The 22,779-nt window shown below is 47.6% G+C and overlaps 1 protein-coding gene across 2 annotated transcripts in view; it reads left to right on the top strand.

The window, feature by feature from the left end:
• Positions 1-375: 375 nt before the first annotated feature.
• Positions 376-22,779, top strand: part of Myrip (myosin VIIA and Rab interacting protein) — a 192,828-nt gene continuing 170,424 nt past the window's right edge. The window contains exon 1 of one of the 2 annotated variants that reach the window (XM_015985631.3): positions 376-665. The gene's annotated coding sequence lies outside the window, so the exon portion shown is untranslated. Of the gene's footprint in view, positions 666-14,952; positions 15,028-22,779 lie in introns of those variants that run through there. The other variant, XM_076577376.1, reaches the window with a different exon arrangement.

Consider the following 22,779-nt stretch of genomic DNA (forward strand, 5'->3'; position numbering starts at 1 on the left):
TGCGGTGACCCATTCCTCAGCGGGCAAGTCTCCAAGGCTGCAAAGCCTGCCTACAGCTCTAGGGATGACTCGAAGTTAGGTCTGGTGTGTGTGTGTGGCGCGGGGAGGATGCTCACGATCGCGACCCTCGCACCGCACTGCGCCGCAGCCCGCAGCGCCCCGGGTGCGCGCAGCCCCAACCCCGCCTCTTTCCCATGCGCCCCGCCCCTCCCGGCGCGTGCCACCCGCGCACCCGGGGAGCTCGCAAGGAACCCGCGGGGTAGGCGGCCGGTGTCCCGGCGCAGGCGCGCTGGTGTCGCCGCCGCTCCCGCCAGCCGCCCCGCACGCGCCCCCGCCCCGCCTCCGCACGCGCCGCCGCCCCGGGCGCCTGTGATTGGCGGTCAGCGGGGCCGGCAGGTGGCGGCGGCCGCAGCGGCTTGGGCTGGCTCTGGCTGGCTGCCTGGAGCGGGCGCCTCCCTCGCCGCCGCGCGCCCTCGTCTTGCCCGCGCTGCCGGGCTCCCGCTGTGGCTGCGGCCCCAGCTCGGGCGCACCAGGGATCTGCAGCCTCGCGATCGCGCGCTGGGGGCTGCGGCAGGTGACCCGGGGCCACTCGGGGCGCGGTGGCCCTGAGTCTGGCCGCCATCCATGAGCCTCGTCGCGGACCTGCTCCAGGCCGGCCACCTCGGGTGAGTCCTCGAGCCCTCCCCTCCGCGCCCGCAGCTCGATGCCATGCTCCCCTGTCACGTTGCGGCAACTTTTGGGGTGGGTGTCTGAAGATGTGGCGCGCGGTCCCCAGCATCTGGTGCGCGTCTTGGACCAGGGCTGCGGGGCAAGCCAGCCTGCCTCTGCGAAGGGGCTGGTGGGGACTTGAACTTGGCCCGGACGGAGTCAGGTCCGCCCCTTTCCGTGGCTGCTGGGGCGGGAGCTGGCCCCTGCGTTTCCGCGCTGGCCACGTAGCGCTCTGGCTGCGGTGTACCGCGCACCTTGCTAAGGGACTCGCGCACTGGCGGGCGCCTCAAACCACCCGGTGCGCACCCGGCAGCTGGCCAGCACGGGCCACATGACTCTTTTTAGACTCCTAATGTTTGTAAAATGGGGCTAATTAGGGACTCGCCGAAGGTCACGGCCGGTGCGCAGCGTTAACCCCCAAGGCGGACTTGCGTCTGGGCTCAGTCCCCGGCTGCCAGTAGAGGAGAGGTGCCCTGGTGAAGGTACTGGGCGCGGTGTCGCTTTTCATCCTGCTCTCTTTCTCATTCCATCTATCTACAAAGACACCAGACTTGGAGAGATCACGAGCCCACCCACAGGGTCTCGACAGAGGTTTTGAGGTAACCTCTGGATACCTTCCTTGTGAGAGTGTTGTGGAGCGTTTGTGTGGTGGGAACCCTCTCAAGTGCCGCATCTGAGACACCATCCTCTTCTGGTCACTTAATTGACTGATGTTTCTGCAGAATGCGGAGTCGGGGACTCTGCTAAGCGCTGGCGTTTACAAAGGCTGTGTTTGGCTTCCGGTCTCCCAAATAAACCCTGTCCACAGGACCTGTATCCCCAGCCACTCTTTCAAGACACACACCAGGGAAGGCCTAGAGAGGGAGCTGGCACGCTGAAAGGCGTCTCTCTCTAAGGGTCTCTCCCATCTGCTCCTAGAAAATTTCTTGAAATGGACTTCGTTTCTGTTGGCCCCACCTCCAGCCCCATAATATGCATTTTGTTTGTTTTCTTGAGACTTTCCCAGGGAAGAGATGGAGGCCGGTTCCAGGTGTTGTCAGTTCGATTCAGAGCTTGGAGAGGCTGTTCTCCCGTTTGGGGCTGGGGAGAGGGTTGCTCTGCCCTGCCATTACCCTGTTCCCACGTGACCTCCAGCCACAACTCTGGCACTCAGTGATGAGACCGCAGCTGATAGTCATGAGATGATTGACAGGCGTCTTTGGGCCTCATAGTCTTCATTTATAAGATGGAACAACCCTGTTTTCTGTCTTCCTAAGGCTTTTGGGAATCGTTTGAAAATGCACTGAGGTAGAGGAACCACGTGGAAGGGGGATGCTGTAAGGGATCTTTTTGGGAGGAGAGGTGTGGAAATGAGGTGATTTCAAGGATTTGACAGCAGCAGGACCCTGTCTGTAGATCAAAATATCTTTTTCTAGAGACGTCTAGTTTTCGTAAAGCTTTGAAGACTGCCTTCCATCTTCATGTTGGAGCCCATGGCCTGGATGTGGGCAGCTGTGTCTCCTAATTCCTCCTCCACCTATTGGGGGGGGCGGCTCTGTGTCTCTGGAGCTGGGGCCTTTGGGAGTATAAGAAGGTCTCTCTCGGTCTCTGTCTGTCTGACTGTCTCTGTCTGTCTCTCTGTCTCTCTCTCTCTGTCTCTCTCTCTGTGTCTCTCTCTGTGTGTGTGGGCACATGTGTGTATAGTCAAGTGTGTCTCTGTGTGGCAGGATTCTCTGATCTGGATTTTATCTTTCTGTGTGGGAGAGGGAAGGGTGGAATTCGTTCAGTTTTGAGAAAATAAACTGCTAGCCACATCTGGTAATTTAAACTAGTGGTCTTGTAGATCCTATCCTGGAGTGAGGTGGGGTGGGGATAATATGGGGGAGTGGGGTAAGAAAACGTCTGTGGCTTTGATGTTCAGATCACTTGGATTCTCTCTTGCCAAAAAGCGCCTCATGTAAAGCTGTGTTCTTCTCCTTCCCCTCCTCCCACTCTTCCCCCTTCATCCCCCCTCCCTCATCCCCCTTCTCTCCCCTCCTCCTCTTCCTCCTTTCTCAGTTTGCCTGCTTAGCTTTCATTGTGTTCTACATGGTCGTATCTGAGTTCAGGTAAAGAACAATCGTTGATTAGCCCCTGGTCAATTTGTTTTTAACATTTTATTAAAGTATAATTACAAAGAGTTGTATAGTTCTAAAGTGTACATTTAGGGCTCTCAATATTTGTATATTTGAGAGATGGATGAACAGTGCTCTTTCAGAGGACCAAGGTTCGGTTCTCAGCACCTGTGTGTTGGCTCACAACCAGTTATAGTTCCAGTTTGGGGAGTCAACACCCTATTTTGACCTCTGCAGGCATAGCACACACATGGTACACATATATTCACCCAGGCATGCATACATGCATGCATATTAAATAAGTAAATACTTAAAAGTGTATATTTGATGGATCTTCATAGATTCGCCATACTTGTGTCTCTAGCGCTCAGATAGAGAACAAAAAAACGTTCATAGTCTCTCTATAACTCACACAAGGCAGTAGCCCCCAAAGCTAACATTTAAGTTGACCAGGCAAAGTTCATTTCATATTTGTTACATTTTTTGGCTATCAAGCTAAAATGAGACTTTGAGGATTTTTTTTCTTTGATTCCTCCTTTTTAAGACAGTGTCTTAGCTATAGCTCAGGGTTCATGCAACTCTCTATATAGTCCAGGCTGAACACAAACATGTGGTTATCCTCCTGTCTCAGCCTCTGGAGTGCTGAGATTAATGGTGTGAGCCATGTCTGGCTTAATTTTTTTAAACCTCTTTAATGGGTTCAAACTAAGAGTCATTTATCTACAGCAGAAAATTAGCAGGAAAAGTTTCATCTTAGAATCTGGGTGGAGATTAAGTTGGCAGCCCCACCATCCAGGGATGATCAGTTCTTTAATGGGGTGACAGTTAGTCCCCAGATATAGCAGACATTGATAAGTGGATTTCAATTTACTCCCCTGAATTGCTTCTCCATTGAGTAAATTTGAAAGGTGCACATCTTAATTTGTGTGATATGAGTGAAAAAATATGAATGAGTTTATTTTTAATTCCTCAAAGTTAAAAGTTGGATGGAATCAGCAAATTTCAACTGGTTTATAGGGCTGTTGCCACATGGCAGCACCGTGTTGGCTGGAGAACACAGGCACTCAACATGATGAGCCCTCAGAAAAGAATCCAGGAATACAGTCTAAATCCCAGCATCTCCAGAAAGTTCTTCTAAGTACTGCTTTTTGCTCTCCGGTTGGAAGGCCCCTCTGCCCCCTACTGCCAAATTCATGGAGAGAATCCATCCCGGGGTTCAGCGCTCATTTGTGAGTTGGAACCAGATGGGCTCTGAGATAATGTAGCCTTTTCCTCAGCCACGTGAGGCTATGGAGGCACACCCTTGGGGTGTTAAAGAAGTCTTGTTTCAGTGTGTGTGTTATATCACCCCAGAATCTCCCAAAGGTTTGAAAGTTCTCTTTCCTGAAGCCACTGGCTCCTTTCACAGAGATCCTTTAACTAGGGCGAGTTTTAAAGAATGGATGGTTTGCTGGGATAAACGCCCTCAGCATCTCACGGGGAGGGTTCAAGCCAGGAGGAGGTGAGGAGGCTGTGTCTGGCACAGAGAGGGCTAAGTGGGACTGCCCTGTGTCCTTGCCCACATCGGTGTTCATTGTCACATTCCCAAGATGCTACTCCGAGCTGTTCTTTTGGTGGCTATATTAGTCTTCACTGCTGTGATAAAATTCCTGATGAAAGCAATTTAAGGAAGGAAGGATTTATTTTTGCTCACAGTCTGAGGATACAGTCTGTCATGACTGAGTAGGGATGGCTGCAGGACCATGAAGTAGAGGTAGCTGATCTCACATTTTCATCCACAGTCAGGAAGTAGAGAGAGGTGAATGCTGGTGCTCACCGTTTGTCTTCTTTCCTCCTGGGACCCCAGTCCATGGGACAGTGATGCCACATCCAGGTTGGGTCTTCTCACCTCAGTTCAACCTCTCTGCAAACACTGTCACCGACAGGCTCAGAGGTTTGTCCCCTGTGGTTCCAAATGAGGCAGTGTTGACAGTGAAGAGTATGACAATGCCACACAGTGATACTCGTCATCTCTGAGTGGGCAGTGTGTGCATGCTCTGGGGACTGTGCAGCTCCTTCATCTTGCCAGGTGGGGGGATGACCTCTCCAGTTTACATGAGTCTGAGCCTCAAAAGGTCAGCACTCTGTCCAAGTTTACACGTTATATGAGTCAGAATGAGGATCTAGAGCTGACTGTCCAAGACAGCTTTCCCAGATGAATTATGCCCTTCTACAGGGTGACAAGAGCTTTGAGTTGTTCTGTGTCCTCTTTGGTGTCTGGCCTCGACTTAACGTGTAGGAGGCACGCAACTCCAAATACAGGATTGGAAAGTGAAAGGTCTCCTGAGAGAGTGTGAAGTTCAGACAGGGAAGTGCGAGAACTTAGCGTTGAATTTGTGCATCTGCCATGTTAGGACCAAGTGTGTGCCCGGTAGCTTCTCCCCCTTGGTGTTTAAAGGTGCCTGTCATAGAAGTCGGTCTTACCTGGTTTTGTTTTTTTGTTTTTGTTTTTGTTTTTTCCCCTCTAATGATGTGTTGATGTTTATTGGCCCTTGGAGATTTATTAGGTTTAATGCTGCAATAAAACACCATTACCAAAAGCAATATGGGAAAAAAGTTTATTTTGGCTTAAGGTTCCAGGGAGGGAGTCCATAATGTTGGGGGAGGTGTGGCAGCATGTAGCTGGAGCAGGAAATTATCACTTTTCATCACACAGGAAGCCAAGAGAGTGAAAAGGAAGTATGACCAGGCTATCAACCTCCAAAGCCCGCCCCTAGTGACCTACTTCCTCCAGCGAGGTTCCATGCCCTAAAGGTCCACATCCTTCCCAAACTGGCACCACCAACTGGGGACCAAGTGTTCAAACATGGGAACCTGCAGCAACATTTGCCATTCACAGTGGTTTTGTTGATTCTTAAAACAACAACAACAACAAGAAGCACAGGCACACATGCAGGCAAAACACCAATGCACATAAAATAAAAATGAAAAAATCTTTTTAGCCTGGAGGTGGTGGCACACACCTTTAATCCCAGCACTCAGGAGGCAGGCGGATCTCTGTGAGCTCGAGGCCAGCCTGGTCTACCGAGCAAGTTCCAGGACAGCCAGGGCTACACAGAGAAACCCTGTCTCAATGACTCCCCCCCTCCCCCCCCAAAAGGAGACCCCCCCCTCTCTGTGTGTGTGTGTGTGTGCGCGCGTGTGGTGCATGCCGGCTCACGCCAAGCATGTGCGTATGGACTCAGAGGACAGCCTTTGGTGTTGGTCCTCACATTTCACCTTGGTTGAAGCACAGAGTCTTTGCTGTCTGCAGCCTCACTCTCCAGCCTAGATGGCGTGTAACCTTCTAGGTCAACACTTCTCAACCTGTGGGGTGGTGTCACCTTTGGGATCAAATGACCCTTTCACAGGGGCCACCTAAAACCATCCGAAAACACAGATTTTACATTACAATTCATAACAGCAGCAAAATTACAGTTATGAAGTAGCGACGAGAATAATTTTATGGTTTGGGTCACACAACACGAGGAGCTGTAGCAAAGGGTTGCGGCGTTAGGAAGGCTGAGAGCCACTGCTCTGGGTCACTCTCATCGCCACCACGTGCGTGTCTCACTGTAGGACAGCGGGGAGCTACAGATGTTCACTGCTGTGCCTTTCTGTGTGGGTTCTAGGGATCTGAACTTAGGTCCTCATGATTCATTTTTAATTCAGCCTTCTTTGATCGGTCTGGGTTTAAATATTACCCATTGATGGACAATAAGAGATTTCTACCACTTGCAGTAAATGTCCTTGATAAATCTGTGGTCACTTATGAGTGTCCAGCATCTGCATTCCCAGACCGGATAGTGGGTTCTTGACCAGCCTCTCTCTCTGATGTTATAGCCAGTGGGATTTCTAGATTATTCTCTCTGTCCTTCATGCCACGTAACTAACTTTCCACTACATCGTCTTGGGAACTCCTCTTCTCCTGTCTTCAGCTGTGGTTCTTGTAGATTTGATTAATCTGATCAGCACAGAGCAACTGCCCTCGCTACTGTAACACTTCATGGTCCCCTGGAAGATTGTCTCAGTTTTCCCTGTCTCTGTCACTCATCTCTGGGCCTTTTACCTCTGAATCATACATCCTGGTTCACTCGCTCTAGGACTCTTCTTTTGGGCCCTGCTTAGACTAATGATGGTAATTTAATAATAACAGCACTGGAGATGGTGATGATAATGGGATGTTTTGTCCATCAAAGGACTTTAGAGACACTACCAGTCCTCATATAAAGATCTCTCCCGAGCCGATTGACCCTATGTGGCCGACTGTACCAGAACGGGCTCGAACGCTTTCTGCTATAAGACTCAGCCTTTTTAGGAATCTATTAGTCTCACAGGAAAGACCCTGTTCTGCTGAGACTTCTGTCTCAGGAAGATTTTATTTTCTGCATTTAGACTCATCTGACATTTATATTTCTGTGTCATCCTAGGCAGAGGTCTGATGGCTTTCCGTAATGAAAACCATCTATCTTGTTATCACAGAATAAGTAATTTGTTATTTTCTCATTTATCTGTTGCTCTCTCAGCCAGATACTGATTTTGGTTCGATTTTCTTTTGGATCTGTCTCTTGACTCTGTTCTGTCCCATTCGCCTTGTGATTCCTGGGTTAACATCATTTTACTTAATTACCAAAACCTTGGAATAAATTATCCCGTCTTAGACTTTTTCTTCAAAATTTTCATATCCACTCCAGACCCTTTAGACTTGAATGTGAATTTTAGGGTCTTCAGGTCCCCTGAGAAGTCCTGCGTGGTTGACATTGAATCTGTAGTTTACAGAGAGGAGACTTTTCAGTTGTCATGCCTTACTCATGGATGGATGGGTCTCAAGAGGCGCCCCTTTTAGATGGTAAGGAAGCTTTGTAATATTCTCCATGAAACTCTGGGGACTTGTATTGGATGCTATAGAGTTGTTTATATCATTTTCAAATTAACATCCTTATGGAGGTGTAATTCACATGCTACACAACACACTTATATGTAATTATAATTCAAAGTTCTAAGTTATTTACTGCACTCAGGGTGTTCAATAAACAGCATAGTTTAATACCACCAGAAGATCCTTGTTAGTGTCAGAAGAAATCATGTGCCCATTAATAGCCATCCCCATCTCCCTTCCCTCACTATGTGCAGTGCACCAGATAATAGGAAACCCTCAGCCCAATTCCAGTCTCTACATTTGCCCATCCTCGGCATCTCATACTTGGCAGTGTCTGACAATACAATAAATGGTATCTTGCTTCTGGCTTCTTTCAGTTTGTTTTGAAGGTTTTCCGTGTTGCAGAATCATTGTTTCCTTCCATTGTGTGGTGTGCTCTGTCCTGTGTGCTCACCACATTTTCCTCAGCTCTTCCCCAGTCTCACAGGTTTTATTGTTCTTTCCAGGGGGATCTTTATGCAGCTAATTACATTCATTAATTGGTTATTGTCACGGATGGTTATAGTAATCGGTTCGTGAATTAGTTATCTTTCTTGTGCGGCGACAAAAAGACCTGACAAAAGAGACTTAAGAGAGGAGAGTGATACTTTGGGTCATGGTTTGGGGGTCCAGTCTGTTCTGGTGACAGGAGCTGAAGTGGCTGATCACAGAGCATGTGCAGTCAGGATGCAGAGGAGCTGACCGCGGCTGCCAGCTCCCTGTTCTTTCTAATCACTCTGGGCTCCACATGGGATGGGGCCCCCCACATTCATGGGATGGGGCCCCCACATTCATGGGATGGGGCCCCCACATTCATGGGATGGGACCCCCACATTCAGACTGGCTCTCCTCATCTCAGTTAACACAGTCAGGACGCTTCTTCACAGACTCCCCAGATATATGCGTTCTTCGTGGTGCTAAACCCTGTCAAGTTCACAGTTGAATGCTGGGTTTGTATATTATTTTTTTTCTCTAGCATCTTTGTTGGCTTATAGATTTTTCTGGATATTTTTGTAGAAAGCCAAACACACCACAAATAATGTTGATACTGTTTCTTTTTTATTTATAGTTATTTATAGCATTTTGGACCTCCAGCATAATGGAACAACAGTGTTGATAGCCCACCTCCAAGTTTACAGTCCTGTCTTTGATCCAACAAAGATGTGTTTGGAGAACTACAAAGATTGAGGAGAATGCTTCAGAGCGGAGCCTTAACATGCTAAGAAATTTTATGCTTCCAATAGCATTTGACTTTGTTTATAAAATTATATTTTTGTTTAATTTTATCAGGTTCCTTTCTTATATTTTTCTTAATCTCCTAAAATTTGAATTAGACTTAATATTAATTCATTTTGATATTATATCCAAAGATTACAGTATGAGAAATCAAATATTTTTTCAAGTATAAAATTATATATTTACTATTGCACGTTCTTTTTTGGGTACCCCACCCAGAGCATGGCCTCCACTTTCAGAAAGTTATTTTCCATCCCGTTCCCATTGAATTGACTCTTCTGTGGAATTAAGATCTTCAGGAAGGATGGGATTGGATTGGTAGGTGATTTTGCAGGAGTTGATAAATGCATAAACCCCAAGCAGTGCCCCGCCCATTTCAAAGAGCATTGATTGGTCAGGAGTCCTGGAGAGCAGGCTTCTCTGGAGGCAGGACTGTCCAGATAGGATAGCACATGGGAAATGTGGGATTTGATCTGGCATTTGAAACTAATATGGTCCAATTGATTAAGATAAGACACGTGAGTTATAGCCTTATAGGTGAGCAGAGATGGGAGGAAATTAAAACCACTCGGTGGTTGTTCTAAAAATGCTGCATGCTTTGTCCAGTGGTCTTTTGTTTTTGTCCAGATGGATGCAGGCTTGAAAAATCTTCACTTTCCAAGTCCTACTGGCTGTGAGCATTCCCAGTCTAAGAGGTGTTATCTCATGGAAACGTTCATTAATGAGTTGTCCACTTACATACTAGTCCCTCATTTTGATGTTTTAACAGTAGCAGGTGTTTGCCTGCCTAAGTATCATTTTTATTGGTTAAACATCCCATGAATATTTGCCTGGCTTGGGAGAAGGTAACATTTGTTAAGTGGCCAGGTGCTCAGCAGAACGTGGGGGAGGGGCATCTGCTGTGAGAGGAGGGGGCAGCCCTGAGGGGCACCCAGGAAAGCAGCTCTCCCAGGCTCCACCCTCCTCACCTGACCCAGGGTGTAGAGTCCGTCATTAATTGGTTCTTTTCCTCATCTCTTCTTTTAGCATTCAGAGGACCCCAGCTGGGCTAACACCAATACAACCAGGCCCTTAATGCTGTTATGTGGAAGGGGCGCTGTGCTCAGCTGTCAGCAGCAGGGAGACCAGAACAGCACGATACAGCTTGAAGGCTAGGAAGACAGGGTGGGGAGGCAGACGGTGTGGAGGTGCCCAGGTCCTTCATGAGGAGACTCCTTACCTGCTTTGTACCTAAGAATGAGTGTGTATACATGTGCATGTGTGAAGAGTGAGTGTGGGCACATGTGCATGTGTGAAGAATGAGTGTGGATACATGTGCATGTGTGAAGAGTGAGTGTGAGTACATGTGCGTGTGTGAAGAATGGGTGTGGGTACATGTGCGTGTGTGAACAGTGAGTGTGGGCACATGTGCACGTGTGAAGAGTGAGTGTGGGCACATGTGCATGTGTGAAGAATGAGTGTGGATACATGTGCATGTGTGAAGAGTGAGTGTGGGTACATGTGCGTGTGTGAAGAATGGGTGTGGGTACATGTGCGTGTGTGAAGAGTGAGTGTGGGTACATGTGCATGTGTGAACAGTGAGTGTGGGCACATGTGCATGTGTGAAGAGTGAGTGTGGGCACATGTGTGGGAGGGGGCAGTGTTGGGTGTCTTCCTCGTCTCTCTCCACCTCTGCTAGGCTGGCTGTTCACTGAACTCAGGGATCTGTCTGTCCTCACTTCCCCAGCACTGGGTTATATACATGTGGTCATGTGGCCTTTTTGACATGGGTGCTGGGGATCTGAAGTCAAGTCTGTATGTTTATGTGGCAAGTATTCTGCTGGGTGGGCCATCTCTTAGCCCCTGTTTCTGTGTTTTAATTGTTATCCTTCCTACATGATCATGAGTTGAAGTTTCTGCATATATTCATATGTCATCCACAGAGATAAGAAAAACCTTATGGAATGTCATTTTGTGGCTCTGATTTCCATGTTCTGCCATTGAGGAGACAGATGGTGCGCTTTCCAGCTGTGACGAGCACAGCCATGCTGTGGTCTGATACTCTGGTCTCATTGAGCAGACCCTTGAGAAACAATGCAGAGTGTGCAGGCTCTGAGAAGGACGGGTACCCAGAGGGCAGAGGTGCCCTTGGCCTTGGGATCTCCTCGGCTGTTTGTCAAGGTCCTTGGTGCTTGTTGACTGGGTCCTGGCAGCTCAGATGACTGTGCACTGCTCTTGGCTTCCTCTTTTTGTTGATAATTCAGGGCTATTTTCTAGGCTGGGAAAGCTGAAAGCTGGGGTTCTGTGGGGGGGAAGCTAGGGAAAAAATAATAATCAAAGCCTCTTTATTGTTTCTTTTTGAACATAGCCTGTGGTGGTTCATCTCCATTGTCAACTGGATGGAATTTAGAATAACCATGGAAACAAACCTTTGAGCATGTCTGTGAGGGAGTTTCTAGATCATGTTAACTGAGGTGGAAAGACACACTTTAAATGCAGGTGGCACCATCCCATGGACTGAGGCCCTAGACTGATCTAAAAGGAAAGTGAACTGAGCACCAGTGTTCACCACTTCCTGCCTGTTGATTGCAGATGCCATGGGACCTGCAGCTTCCACTTCTGCCACCATGATTGTGTTCCTTTAAACTGTGAGCCAAAGAAACCCTTCCTTAGCTTCCTTCTGGTAGGTTAGCTGCAATGACATAGCTTGATCTGTGCAAACATCTAAGTGTCTTGAACCACCGAGTCCAGCTGCATTTCACTATCTCCCTCCAGGCTCTGGAAATGAGGCTGGTGCTGTTGGGATGCTTGTTACATAAGTGGGGGCCCCTTGTCTTGTTTCCTTTGTAAAACAGGTTACTAATTGCATTAGCTACTTTTCTATTGCTGTGACGAACACTTTGCCCAAGGGTTTATTTGGGCTGTGGTTCCAGAGGGAAAAGAGTCCATCACCATCCCGGATGAGGCATCGCCACAGGCAGGTCTCGTGGCTGGAGCAGCAAGCTGAGAGCTCACATCGTGAACCACAAGCGTGAAGCGAGCATGAACTGGATATAGCATGTGTCCTTCAGCCCTCAAAGCTTCCCTTTGGTGACACGTGTCCTCCAACAAGGCCATACCTCCTAAACTTCCCCCAAACAGTGCCACCAGCTAAAGACCTAGTGTTCGATTACATAACCCTGTGGGAAACATTCTCATTCAAATCACCCCACTGATCATGAGGAATTTTGATTACTGGACTGATACACAACACAGCCTCAGTGGTTTATCTTCCTCTCTTACAGCTAATTAGAACAATCAGAGTGGCCCTCATAACTACATGGTCCTGTACTGGCTGCTTTTTGTGTGGGTTCCTCTCTGCTCAGGACACTGATGGAGTGCAACACCCAACCCCTCCACTGTCAGCAGAGAGGATTTCAGAAGTAGGGGCCTCTTCCCATGCCACTGGGGGCTCTGCCCCTGCCTCCTCCCATTCCTAGCCAGGGGCCCTTCCTCTGCTCTTCATGGCTCTCCCCAAAGGCATGGATCCTTTTTATTTGCCCAAGAATGAAGTTCTGCCTTTGTCTTATCTACTGTATCTTTCGTTTATGAATCTCTGGCCTCACTGTGCTGTCTCCTCCCCGTTCCCTCGCGTTCTTTCTCCTGAGACAGTCTTTCTGTATCGCCCAGGCTGGATGTGAATTCACGATAATCCCCCCTCTTCAGGACTGACTTTATTAGTGTGCACCGCCATGCTCAGCTGGCTTTTTAAAATCTCATCAGATGACAAGAGCGTTGGCTTTTACGGCCTCCTTTCTCTTGTGTGGGCATCCCGAACTATGTTTCTCACCGGTCCTTTGGCACAGTTTCCATCCATGCGTTCTGGCCTGGGATACCTTCTGTTACTGTTCACACATGAAATTTAAAAATTTCATTGTAATTTCTTCTTTGACTTATGACTTAGAATTTGTTTAATAGAGAATTTTCATTTTTGTTTTTTATTTTAATGCCCAGAGAATGAGTCTACGTGATTCCAGGTTCTTAGAATTGGCTGACATTTGTTTTATGGCCATTTTATTTATTTATTTATTTGGTGTTTTGAGACAGGGTTTCTCTGTGTAGTTTTGGAGCCTGTTCTGGATCTCACTCTGTAGACCAGTCTGGTCTTGAACTCACAGAGATCCGCCTGCCTCTGCCTCCTGAGTGCTGGGATTAAAGGCATGCGCCACCACCGCCAGGCTATGGCCATTTTTAAATAAGAGTTCATGTTGTCCTGAAAAGGTAGTCATTGGTTGTGGAGATTCCCCACTTGTTTGCCAGCTCACACTAGTCCCCTGTGTCACTCAGATAACCCAGTCACTCAGATACCCCAGTCACTCAGATACCCAGTCACTCAGATACCCAGTCACTCGGATACCCCAGTCACTCAGATACCCAGCCACTCAGATACCCCATTTCTTACGGTTATTTTGCAGTTTAAATAGTCAGTCATGGAGAAATCTGTAGAGACCAATTTCTCAACTTCACTTTATGTTCTTTCAGATTAGCTTTATGTATTTCCTTTTATTTATTTATTTTTCTGATTTCTTAGTTGTCCTTTGAGGATTTCATACAATGTATTTTGGCTGTATTCACCCCTCCCCAGCTCCTCCCAGATCCACTTTCCTCTCCCTAGCTGTCCAACTTTGTGTCCTCTTTTTAAGTATTTTATATATGATTTTTAAAACCATCAAGTCCAGTTGGGCTACCCTCGTACTCTTGGATGTGTGGCCTTCCACTGGAGCACGGTGAACCCACCAGGGGCCACACCCTTAAAGCAAATCGACTCTCTCAGCGTCTGTCAGTTGCTGAGTGGTGGCCCTTCATGTCCACATCCCCTCTCCTTGTTGGGATTTTGTCTGACTGGCGTTTGCACAGGTCTTGTGCTGCCAAACCACCATGAGTTCATAGTGCTGCTGCCCCAGTGTGGCCAGAAAACACCGCTTCCGTTGGCTCTTACAGCCCCTCTGCCCTCTCCTCCTCAGTGCCCTTGGGAGGAGGCATGTTAAGTGAGCTTTAGTTTAATTTGCATATAGCCCTCTTAATCTCTAATAATGTGTTTGTTTCAAAGTCTGTGTTTAATGAGGCAGAGTTTTTCTTGCCTTAGCATTTTCTTGACTCATTTTTTTCTCTTACTTTTACCATCCAGAGCTCTGAGTATTTTTTATGAAGCCATTTGGAAGTATCAATAAAACATCAAGTTGTTTTGCTTACCCCTAACCTACAAGTTTAAGTGTGAGCTGTGTCTACTTACTAATATATTTGATTTTTATCTCACCATCTTCTTACTTTGCTCCATTTCCTACATGCAGTAACCCCCCCCCCCCTTTGTGAAGCTGTATCTTGGGACCTGCCACTGCACTTGAAGCCTTAGACAGCACTGAACCTTGTTGTGTTACTTTTTTTGTTTTTGTTTTTGTTTTTCGAGACAGAGTTTGCTGTGTAGCTCTGGCTGTCCTGGAACTCACTCTGTAGACCAGAGTGGCCTCGAACTCACAGAGCTCCGCCTGCCTCTAAAGGCGTGTGCCATCACCAACCAGCTGTTGGGTTATTTTTCTCACTGCTATAACAAGACAGCTAACCAAAGACAGCTTAAGGAAGGAAAGGTGTATTAGGTTTGTTTTGGCTCATGGTTTGAGGATACAGAGTAACCTGGTGGACACACAGGAGCCGGAGGCTTCTGGTTACATTGTACCTGCTGTCTGGAAGCAGAGAGTGATCAACGCTGAGACCCATACTGCATCAACTAGGCTCTGACACCTTGGGCAGCCCCCACCTTCCAGTTCTGTAGCCCCAAAGCTCCAGATGCCAGAGGTGGGGCTGCAGGATGTAGTCTTTGCCCTGCTGGGCTTCTGGCTTGGTGTTGGTCTTCTCCTGCTGTTCTCTCTTACCCCCTTTTTGAATGGGTGTGTTTGTTCTGAGCCATTGTATAGCAGAAGTCTTTAATTTGTGCTTTGACTTTCTAGGCATCATGGTGTAGAGTTCTTCTTGAGTCTCCGAAGGGACTTTGGACTTTGAAGCAATGTTGGACCTGTTAAGACTTGGGGACTCTTACAGGTGAACTAAATGAATTTGTGTTGTGAGATAGCCAGAAGTCTTTGAGGATCAGGAAAGGGATGTTAGGATTCACAGTGATGTGTTTGCGTGTCAGTTTGTGATGGTTTAACCTTCATTGGCAGTTTGACTGAATTCTAGATCATCTAAATACACCTTTGGGCGTGTCTGTGAGAGTGGGCGTGTCTGTGAGAGTGGGCGTGTCTGTGAGAGTGGGCGTGTCTGTGAGAGTGGGCGTGTCTGAGAGTGGGTGTGTCTGTGAGACTATTTACAGAAAGGTCCGACTGAGGCAGGAAGACCCACCATGAATGTGGGCAGCACTGTGCCGTGGACTGGGGTACAGGACTGAATAAAAAGGAGGAAGTGAGCTGAGCACCAGCGTTCATCTCTGTCTACTTCCTGACTATGGGTACAACGTGACCAGCCACCTCATGCCGCACTTGCCCTGACCTCCCCGCCTGGTAGACTGGACGTCCTCAGCCTATGAGCCAAAATGAACTGACCCTTTTTTAAATCAGCTGTCTTCATCATAGCAGTGAGAAGAACTAATATACGCGTGCACGCTCTTTCCCCAGCTCCCGGCAGTGCGGCCGCACAGTTGGGGCAGTCTGTCCTCAGACCCTTTTTTAAAAATATTTTTATTTTATAATTAATTTAATTTTACATATCAGCCATGGATTCCCCTGTCCTCCCTCCTCCCACCCCCCAGCCTTCTCCCCAATCCACCCCCCATTCCCACCTCCTCCAAGGCAAGGTCTCCCCTGGGGAGTCAGCCCAGCCTGGTAGATTCAGTTGAGGCAGGTCCAGTCCCCTCCTCCCTGCACCAAGGCTGAGCAAAGTGTCCCAGCATAGGCCCCAGGTTCCAGAAAGCCAGCTCATGCACCAGCTCATCCCACTGCCTGGGGACCCTCTAGACAGTTCAAGCTCATCAACTGTCTCGCTTACCCAGAGGGCCTGGTCCAGTTCCATGGGGCTCCTCATCACTCCTGTACTTTAGAGCACTGTGAGGGTCACACTGTGAGGGTCACGTGAGCACAGGCACCGGGGATCTGCAGCAGCTGATCTGAGAACTGAGACAGCTAAGGAGTGACTCACGGGATTGTGGAGACTCTGGACAAAGGAATGATTCATGCCTCAGGTGGGATGGAGTGGGATGCTGTGAGACTTCATCATGACACTTAGAATGGCATGCAGTTTAAAGTTATGAGTTGTTTATTTCTGGAACTTTCCATTGAGTACTTTCCAACTGTGGCTGACCACAGGTAACTGCAGTCGTGGACAGTACAGCCCCAGGCAAGAGGAGCCATGCTCTCCGGCTGCTTTTTGTATTGATTTACCTTCCTATCCAGGTCCTATGGCTCCTTTCCTTGCTCCAAAGCTTTGTACCCCTTTCTAGCCCCTGGTGTTGTCACCCAGAGACTTTAGCATGCATGCTAGCCCTGAAGCATCCAAACCCACCCAAACTGCTTTCTATCTTCACCACTTCAAGGACTTTAGCCGTGGTTGGCCTCCTAGTCAATTTGTACATCAGTGTGTTCTATTTTAGGTCAAACTTAAATCCTCCATGTGTGTAAGACTTTCAATCTTTTCCACGGTGTATAATTTATTGACAACATTATTCTTCCAACTGCACTGTCCGCTTTCTCTGACACAGGGTCCCTCACTGGCCTGGCACTCACCTGTCAGGAAGGCTGGCTGGCAGTGAGCCCTGGGGATCCGCTGTCTCCACTTCCCCACACTGGGATTATAAGCACACACTACCATGCTTGGCGTTTTTACGTACGTGCGTTCGGGGCCCTACTCAGGACCTTGTGCTTGCAGGTACTTCACCGCCCCAGCCATTTCTCTTTGTTGTGATTTGTCTCTTCTAGCTGACTTAGTGACTTCTTTGTGTCTTTGATGTTCTGAGTCTCAGTAGGGCACATTCGATAATGGCTTTGCTTTTTATTCCCGCCACCCAGGATTCTCTGAGCATCTGATATGTTCGAGTTGATGGCTGATCAATGGTCTAGAAGCCTCTCAGCTTTGTTTCTCCATTCTTTCTTATCTGCTGATACGTCTAGGAACTTCTTCCTCTGTCACCTACGACCTTTAACTTCCCTCTCACAATTTACTTCCTTGTTTCGTGTTACATGTATTGGCCTTTTTGTTTTCTTCCTGTAGACCTCACGATGTCCGTAGTTAACCCACCATGTCAGTGAACTCTAAGCCTGTATTTCTACTTTTATTTTTTGAGGTAGGATTCCATGTAGCCCAGGCTACCTGTGGATGGATTACAGGTGTGTGATACCATTACTGGTTTCTATTATAGTCTTTCTTCTTTCTTTCTTTAATTATTTATCTTTGTGTGTGCATGTGTGCATGCATGAATTCAAATGACACATTGTAGGAGTCTGCCTCCTTCCATGATCTGGGTCCTAAGGATCAAACTCGGCTCACCAGGGTTGGGGCCAAGCACATCTCCCCACTGAGCCGTCTTGCTGGCCCCAAACCTGTATTTCTAGGTCAGGTTTCTGTCTTGGCTCTTTTGCGATCCTTACCCAATGTCTCCTCTGGCTGCATAACTTTTGAAAGCCAAGCTCTTGATTTCTGATTTTTCTCCTAAAACCTGTTCTGCTTGTTTCTTCTGTCTCAGTGAATATAAAAAATATTTTCTTCATAACATAATATACTCATTTATTCTCTGGAACTTCAGAAGCACAAGCAATGATACCACATTTCCCTTCCTTGTTGGAAACTAATATTTGTAATCTAGTATGTATTTTCCAAACATAAATTGTCATCAGAATTACTTGGTTTGTTTCCAGACTTCATGAAATACACAGTAGAGAAAGTACAGCTGTAGACCAGAGTCCCCCCCCCACATACACACACACACACACACACACACACACACACACACACACACACACACACATCACACACACATCCCAAAGAGTTTTCTTTTCTTTTTCATTTTTTTATTAAGACATTTTCTACGCACTCTACATACCACCCACATATCTTATCTTCTCCTTCCTCCCACCCCCCCAGACCTCCCTCCCAAGCCACCCCACATCCCCACATCCCCCAGATCAAGGTCTCCCACAGGGAATCAGCAGAGCCCAGCACAGTGTTTTCTAATAGTTGAATTGAGGTGTTATTTAATACTTAAGTTAATTATAATCTAATGAAAGTCCAGTTCAGTAGTGTTAACTACTTTCACACATGGCCACCTGCAGCTGGTGGCAGCCATATTAGTCACTGATGGGACTATTCCTATAGGAATATATTGGTCAGGTTTTGAGTCTCTTTTCTATGCGAAGAAATGATAATCCAAGATTAATTATCTGCAACTAAGTTAAAGGAAGACGTTTGAATTGATTTGCAAAGCTTTCCATGGTCTATTGATCGGAAGAAGAAAAGTATTTCTTTAGACACTGTTTCTGTACATTTTAAAGTTGGGAAATTGTGGAATAGAAAACAACCCAGGCAGGCCTGTATACCCACCCCTGACCTGCATAGGTCTATGTGCCCACCCCTGACCCGGGCGGGCCTGTGTGGCCACCCCTGACTCTGGCGGGCCTGTGTGCCCACCCCTAACCCAGGTAGGTCTGTGTGCCCACCCCTCCCTTTTCCCTCTCCCTTGTGGACGTGTGGCTTTGTTTATTTATCCTTCTGAAGGCACTGCAGGTTCTTCTCTAGGGGAAGGAGCCCTGAGTAGCCGCCCCAACACAGCTGAGGCCAGCAGACATTTGCTTTTCTTCACTTGACTCATCTCCACCTTCATGCAGGGGTTGTTCAGGGAATTATCAACAGATATCAGAGCTTTCATTCTCTGGTAAAGCCAGAGCGGCTCACTTGATTGCCATTCAGACCCAGAGGCAGGGCCATGGCCACTTTACCTTTGTGATAAGCTGTTGCAAGTGCTTTCAAAACTAAGGTTTGGGTCTTGGGAGGACAGACATTTGATGTTTAAGACCTACATCAGATGAACAGTCAGGGGAACGTGAAGAAAATCCCACTGACATAAGGTACAGCCTGGGGATCAGAGCTCAGAACACTCATTTCTCAAGCAGAAGCTAACGGAAGAACTAGTCAGCAGCAATTCAAGCTTTATTTTGTAAAAATTCATAAGATAGTTTGGGATTCAGTGCTGAGGCAGGTAACTAATTTTGGTGTAAATCCGTGTCCTGAACAAACCTGTAACACGTGCAAGATGACTTAGCTGTGGGAACATGGCTGCTAGTCTGTTTTGACCCATCAGGTGGATCCGCCCCTTACCTGTTTCCCTGCAGACAGGCCCCTGAAAAGGGCTCAGGAACCCCTTTTCTTGACCTTTGACCCAGTTATTTTACTTCTAGCCAAAGGGAAATTAAAACCTGAATGTGAAACTTTAGGCTCAGCTTGATCCCAGCGCTATCTGTAAAATAGCAAAAAGTTGGAATCAACCCAAATTCACAGCCCTGGGGGAGGGGGGGGCACAGAGACTTGCACTAGATAAGGAGTGACCCAGCAGGTGGGAGATGTGTAGCTAGAGTTTTCCTGCCTGGCCCACAGTCAGGACAAATCTCTCTCACCTGCCAGTCCCACAGCTGCTCAGACCCAATCAAGTAAACACAGAGACTTATATTGCTTACAAACTGTATGGCCGTGGCAGGCTTCTTGCTAACTGTTCTTATAGCTTAAATTAACCCATTTCCATAAATCTATACCTTGCCACGTGGCTCGTGGCTTACCAGCATTTTCACATGCTGCTTGTCATGGTGGCGGCTGGCAGTGACTACCTCTGTCTTCCTGTTCTCTCTATTCTTTTCTCTGTTAGTCCCGCCTATACTTCCTGCCTGGCCACTGGCCAATCAGTGTTTTATTTATTGGCCAATCAGAGCAATTTACCATACAGACCATCCCACAGCAGAGCTGCTTCCCAGTGGGCCTGCCCATGTGGACTGATCCTTCAGAAATGGTGCAGCAGACACCACCAGCTACAAAGAGCAGGGGGAAGCAGATTCAACGCTCTATGACATCCAGTGGTTACTTTTCCTGGACAGCATGAAACATCTTCCAGTTCTTCCTACAGGTTTTTTTTCGGGGGTTACAAAGAGCCTCATAAAGCTACAAGAACAAATTCAGAGAGGAGCAAACTCAGAAGGAGGCCAGAGGCAGAGCTGTAGGTGGCTTCGGTGGCTCCCTGGAGAGGGTGACTGCCCCCTTTGACAACTGGGTCTGTCACTGCGGCTGCAGGAGAAAGATGGGCTACGAAAGGTGGCCTCGCTTGCCCGATGGAGGCGGGCACTGTGAGGGTGGCCTCTACCTCTGTCTGCGCTTAACTCCTGGTTTCCTTTAGTCTGGCACAGGCCTGGGCACGAGTTGTTATCCAGCAGTGTGTGGGGAGTTTGGAATCATTAGACTGTGGCTGATTCTGAGGGCCAGTTTACTTATATTACACTATACAGTCTGGCCTTTGAATTTCCAAAAAAAAAAAAAAAAAGTGAAGAAAAATTGAAATAAAAGCCAGTAGACGTTCCTCAATATAAACAGCCGCCACAGCCCTCTTACAGGGCAGCTGCTCTGGTTAGGTGATGCCAAGGCCCTGTAATACTGTCAATAGGATTCTGCAACGCACTTTAATTACCCTTGAAGGGGCGAGTTTTAATTAAAGCGTGTGTCTCCACCCCTGCTGAGAGAAGATACATCTCCACTGTATGACTGCGAGTGTGAAGCCGGCAGCAGGTCAGGGGTCAGGTTAAAGGTCACTAATCAGTCTCCCTCCTTTGTGCTCCTGAGTTGAGATTTCTTCATCTGTTGCCTGGAGCAGGTCTGCACCCCTCTTTCTTATCTACCTAATAAGCCATTATCTGGGCTCAAGTCTCTTCATGGTCTTATTATATATATTTGAATACGACACAGTCTAAAGGGTCTACCTGAGCGCACGCTTTATTGTTGGAAATCTTTCGTTTTCTTTAATGAAAACTGGTCCAGTTCAAACACTTGTCTAGACTTCTAGTATATTAAGGATTCAAACAAAGAAAAGAGAAAGGAGAAAAATAAAGGTGGTTTTGTTTTATTTTTAATTCAAGCCTTATGGCCACCAGAGACACCACAGCCCAAAAAGAGACGGTGTCACAGAGATTTATGAGTTTTCTAATGGGTGAACCAAAACTCATGGATAGGTTATGCTACCAATTGACTGGGTGATGTGGTTCCTTGGGGAAAGGATAGAATTCCAGGGTTCAGACTCCATGACCAGACTTCCTTTTGCTGTAAAATGAGCATGTACTGGAGCTGGGGAGATGATTCAGTCGCTAAGTGCTTTGCAGAGAACCTGAGCTCAGTCCCCAGCACCCAGGTCAGGTGGCTCATAACTGTCAGTAACTCTAGTTCCAGGGGATTTGACGCTGGCTTCCAGCTTCTGTGGGCACCTATACGCTATTCACACAGACACAGACACAGACACAGACACAGACACAGACACAGACACAGGTAGGCAGGTAGGCAGGCAAGATGTGCACACACACATGCATACACACATACACACACGTATCCACACATGCATACACACATACACACACGTATCCACACATGCATACACACATACATACACACCCATACACATGCGCGCGCGCGCACACACACACACAGATGCGCGTGCGCACATGCACACACAGTACCTTAATAGCAGTATGGCAGAGGGAAACTGACAATGAGTCCAGCAAATGCAGGCAAAGAGCAGCTCTGGGTGTGTTTCCTCCTCTGTTCTCTTCCAGGGAGGAATCATTGCCCTTCCTGTGATGGGGATGTCACAGAATCACTGCCCTTCCTGTGATGGGGGATGTCACGTATAACCCTCTCACAATGTGGCTAACTGTCTCTCCCTCCTCTTCTGTAGCCACTGGAAATATAGGTCCTTGGGGCTTGTGTTGGACTGATGAGGGGGGTCCCATACACTGCTATGCTGGGCTCTGTGGCCTGAGTCTTGATCCCTCGGTACTGCATGCTCATTATATAGAAGGGCTCACTGCAATATCAGAGAAGAGGCCACCCTCCATGTTTTTTTCTTGTGCGTTTGGAAGACTGATCTACAGAGGAAGTGTTTGAAGTGCCATGCAGGCATTCAAAGATTGTCATGTTGCACACATTTCAAAAGGCCTGTCTTGGTTCCCCTTCCCAGCATCTCCCAGTTCTGCCATACCAATTCTATTCTTCCCTTGTGACTGACTGCTACCCTTAGGTGGATGGAGGGCCATTCTCCTGGGTGTGTTCCCAGTTCACGTCACTGCTGGCCTTGAGAGCCGCCCTGTCTGCTCTTGACTAGCTCGTGTGGTGTCACTGAGGATGTCCAGGTAAGCTGCTATGAGCCTAGTTTGAAGTGGACACTTTCTGTAAGTGTGGCTTCTAATCCCTGAGGCACTTAGCTGAAGAAGCACCTGGAAGCTGGTTTAGAATTTTAACTTAAAAAAAAATCATACTTTGAAAATATGGAGGTCGCCCATTTCATGTCGCCTCCTCACCACAGTGATCTACTTTTCTTTGTCCTGATTGAAGAGCATGGTTGGAGCCATTTTCCTTCCTGTTTATGTATCAACAACGTGTCTTCCCTTCAAGGTTTTATATTGAGTTTTAGGGGCTTTTGAGGCACTTCAATTCAATCGATCTGACGTAGCATGGAAGAGTTGGCATTGTCTTCCTCACAGTACTCAGGCAGGACTTGGTGACCTTTTGCATGAGTTATTTTTAATAGACTGCTCTCAAATGGATCAGTTCACGTACAAATGC

The sequence above is a fragment of the Peromyscus maniculatus genome, chromosome 7, assembly GCF_049852395.1.
Source record: "Peromyscus maniculatus bairdii isolate BWxNUB_F1_BW_parent chromosome 7, HU_Pman_BW_mat_3.1, whole genome shotgun sequence".
Taxonomy (NCBI): Eukaryota; Metazoa; Chordata; class Mammalia; order Rodentia; family Cricetidae; genus Peromyscus; species Peromyscus maniculatus.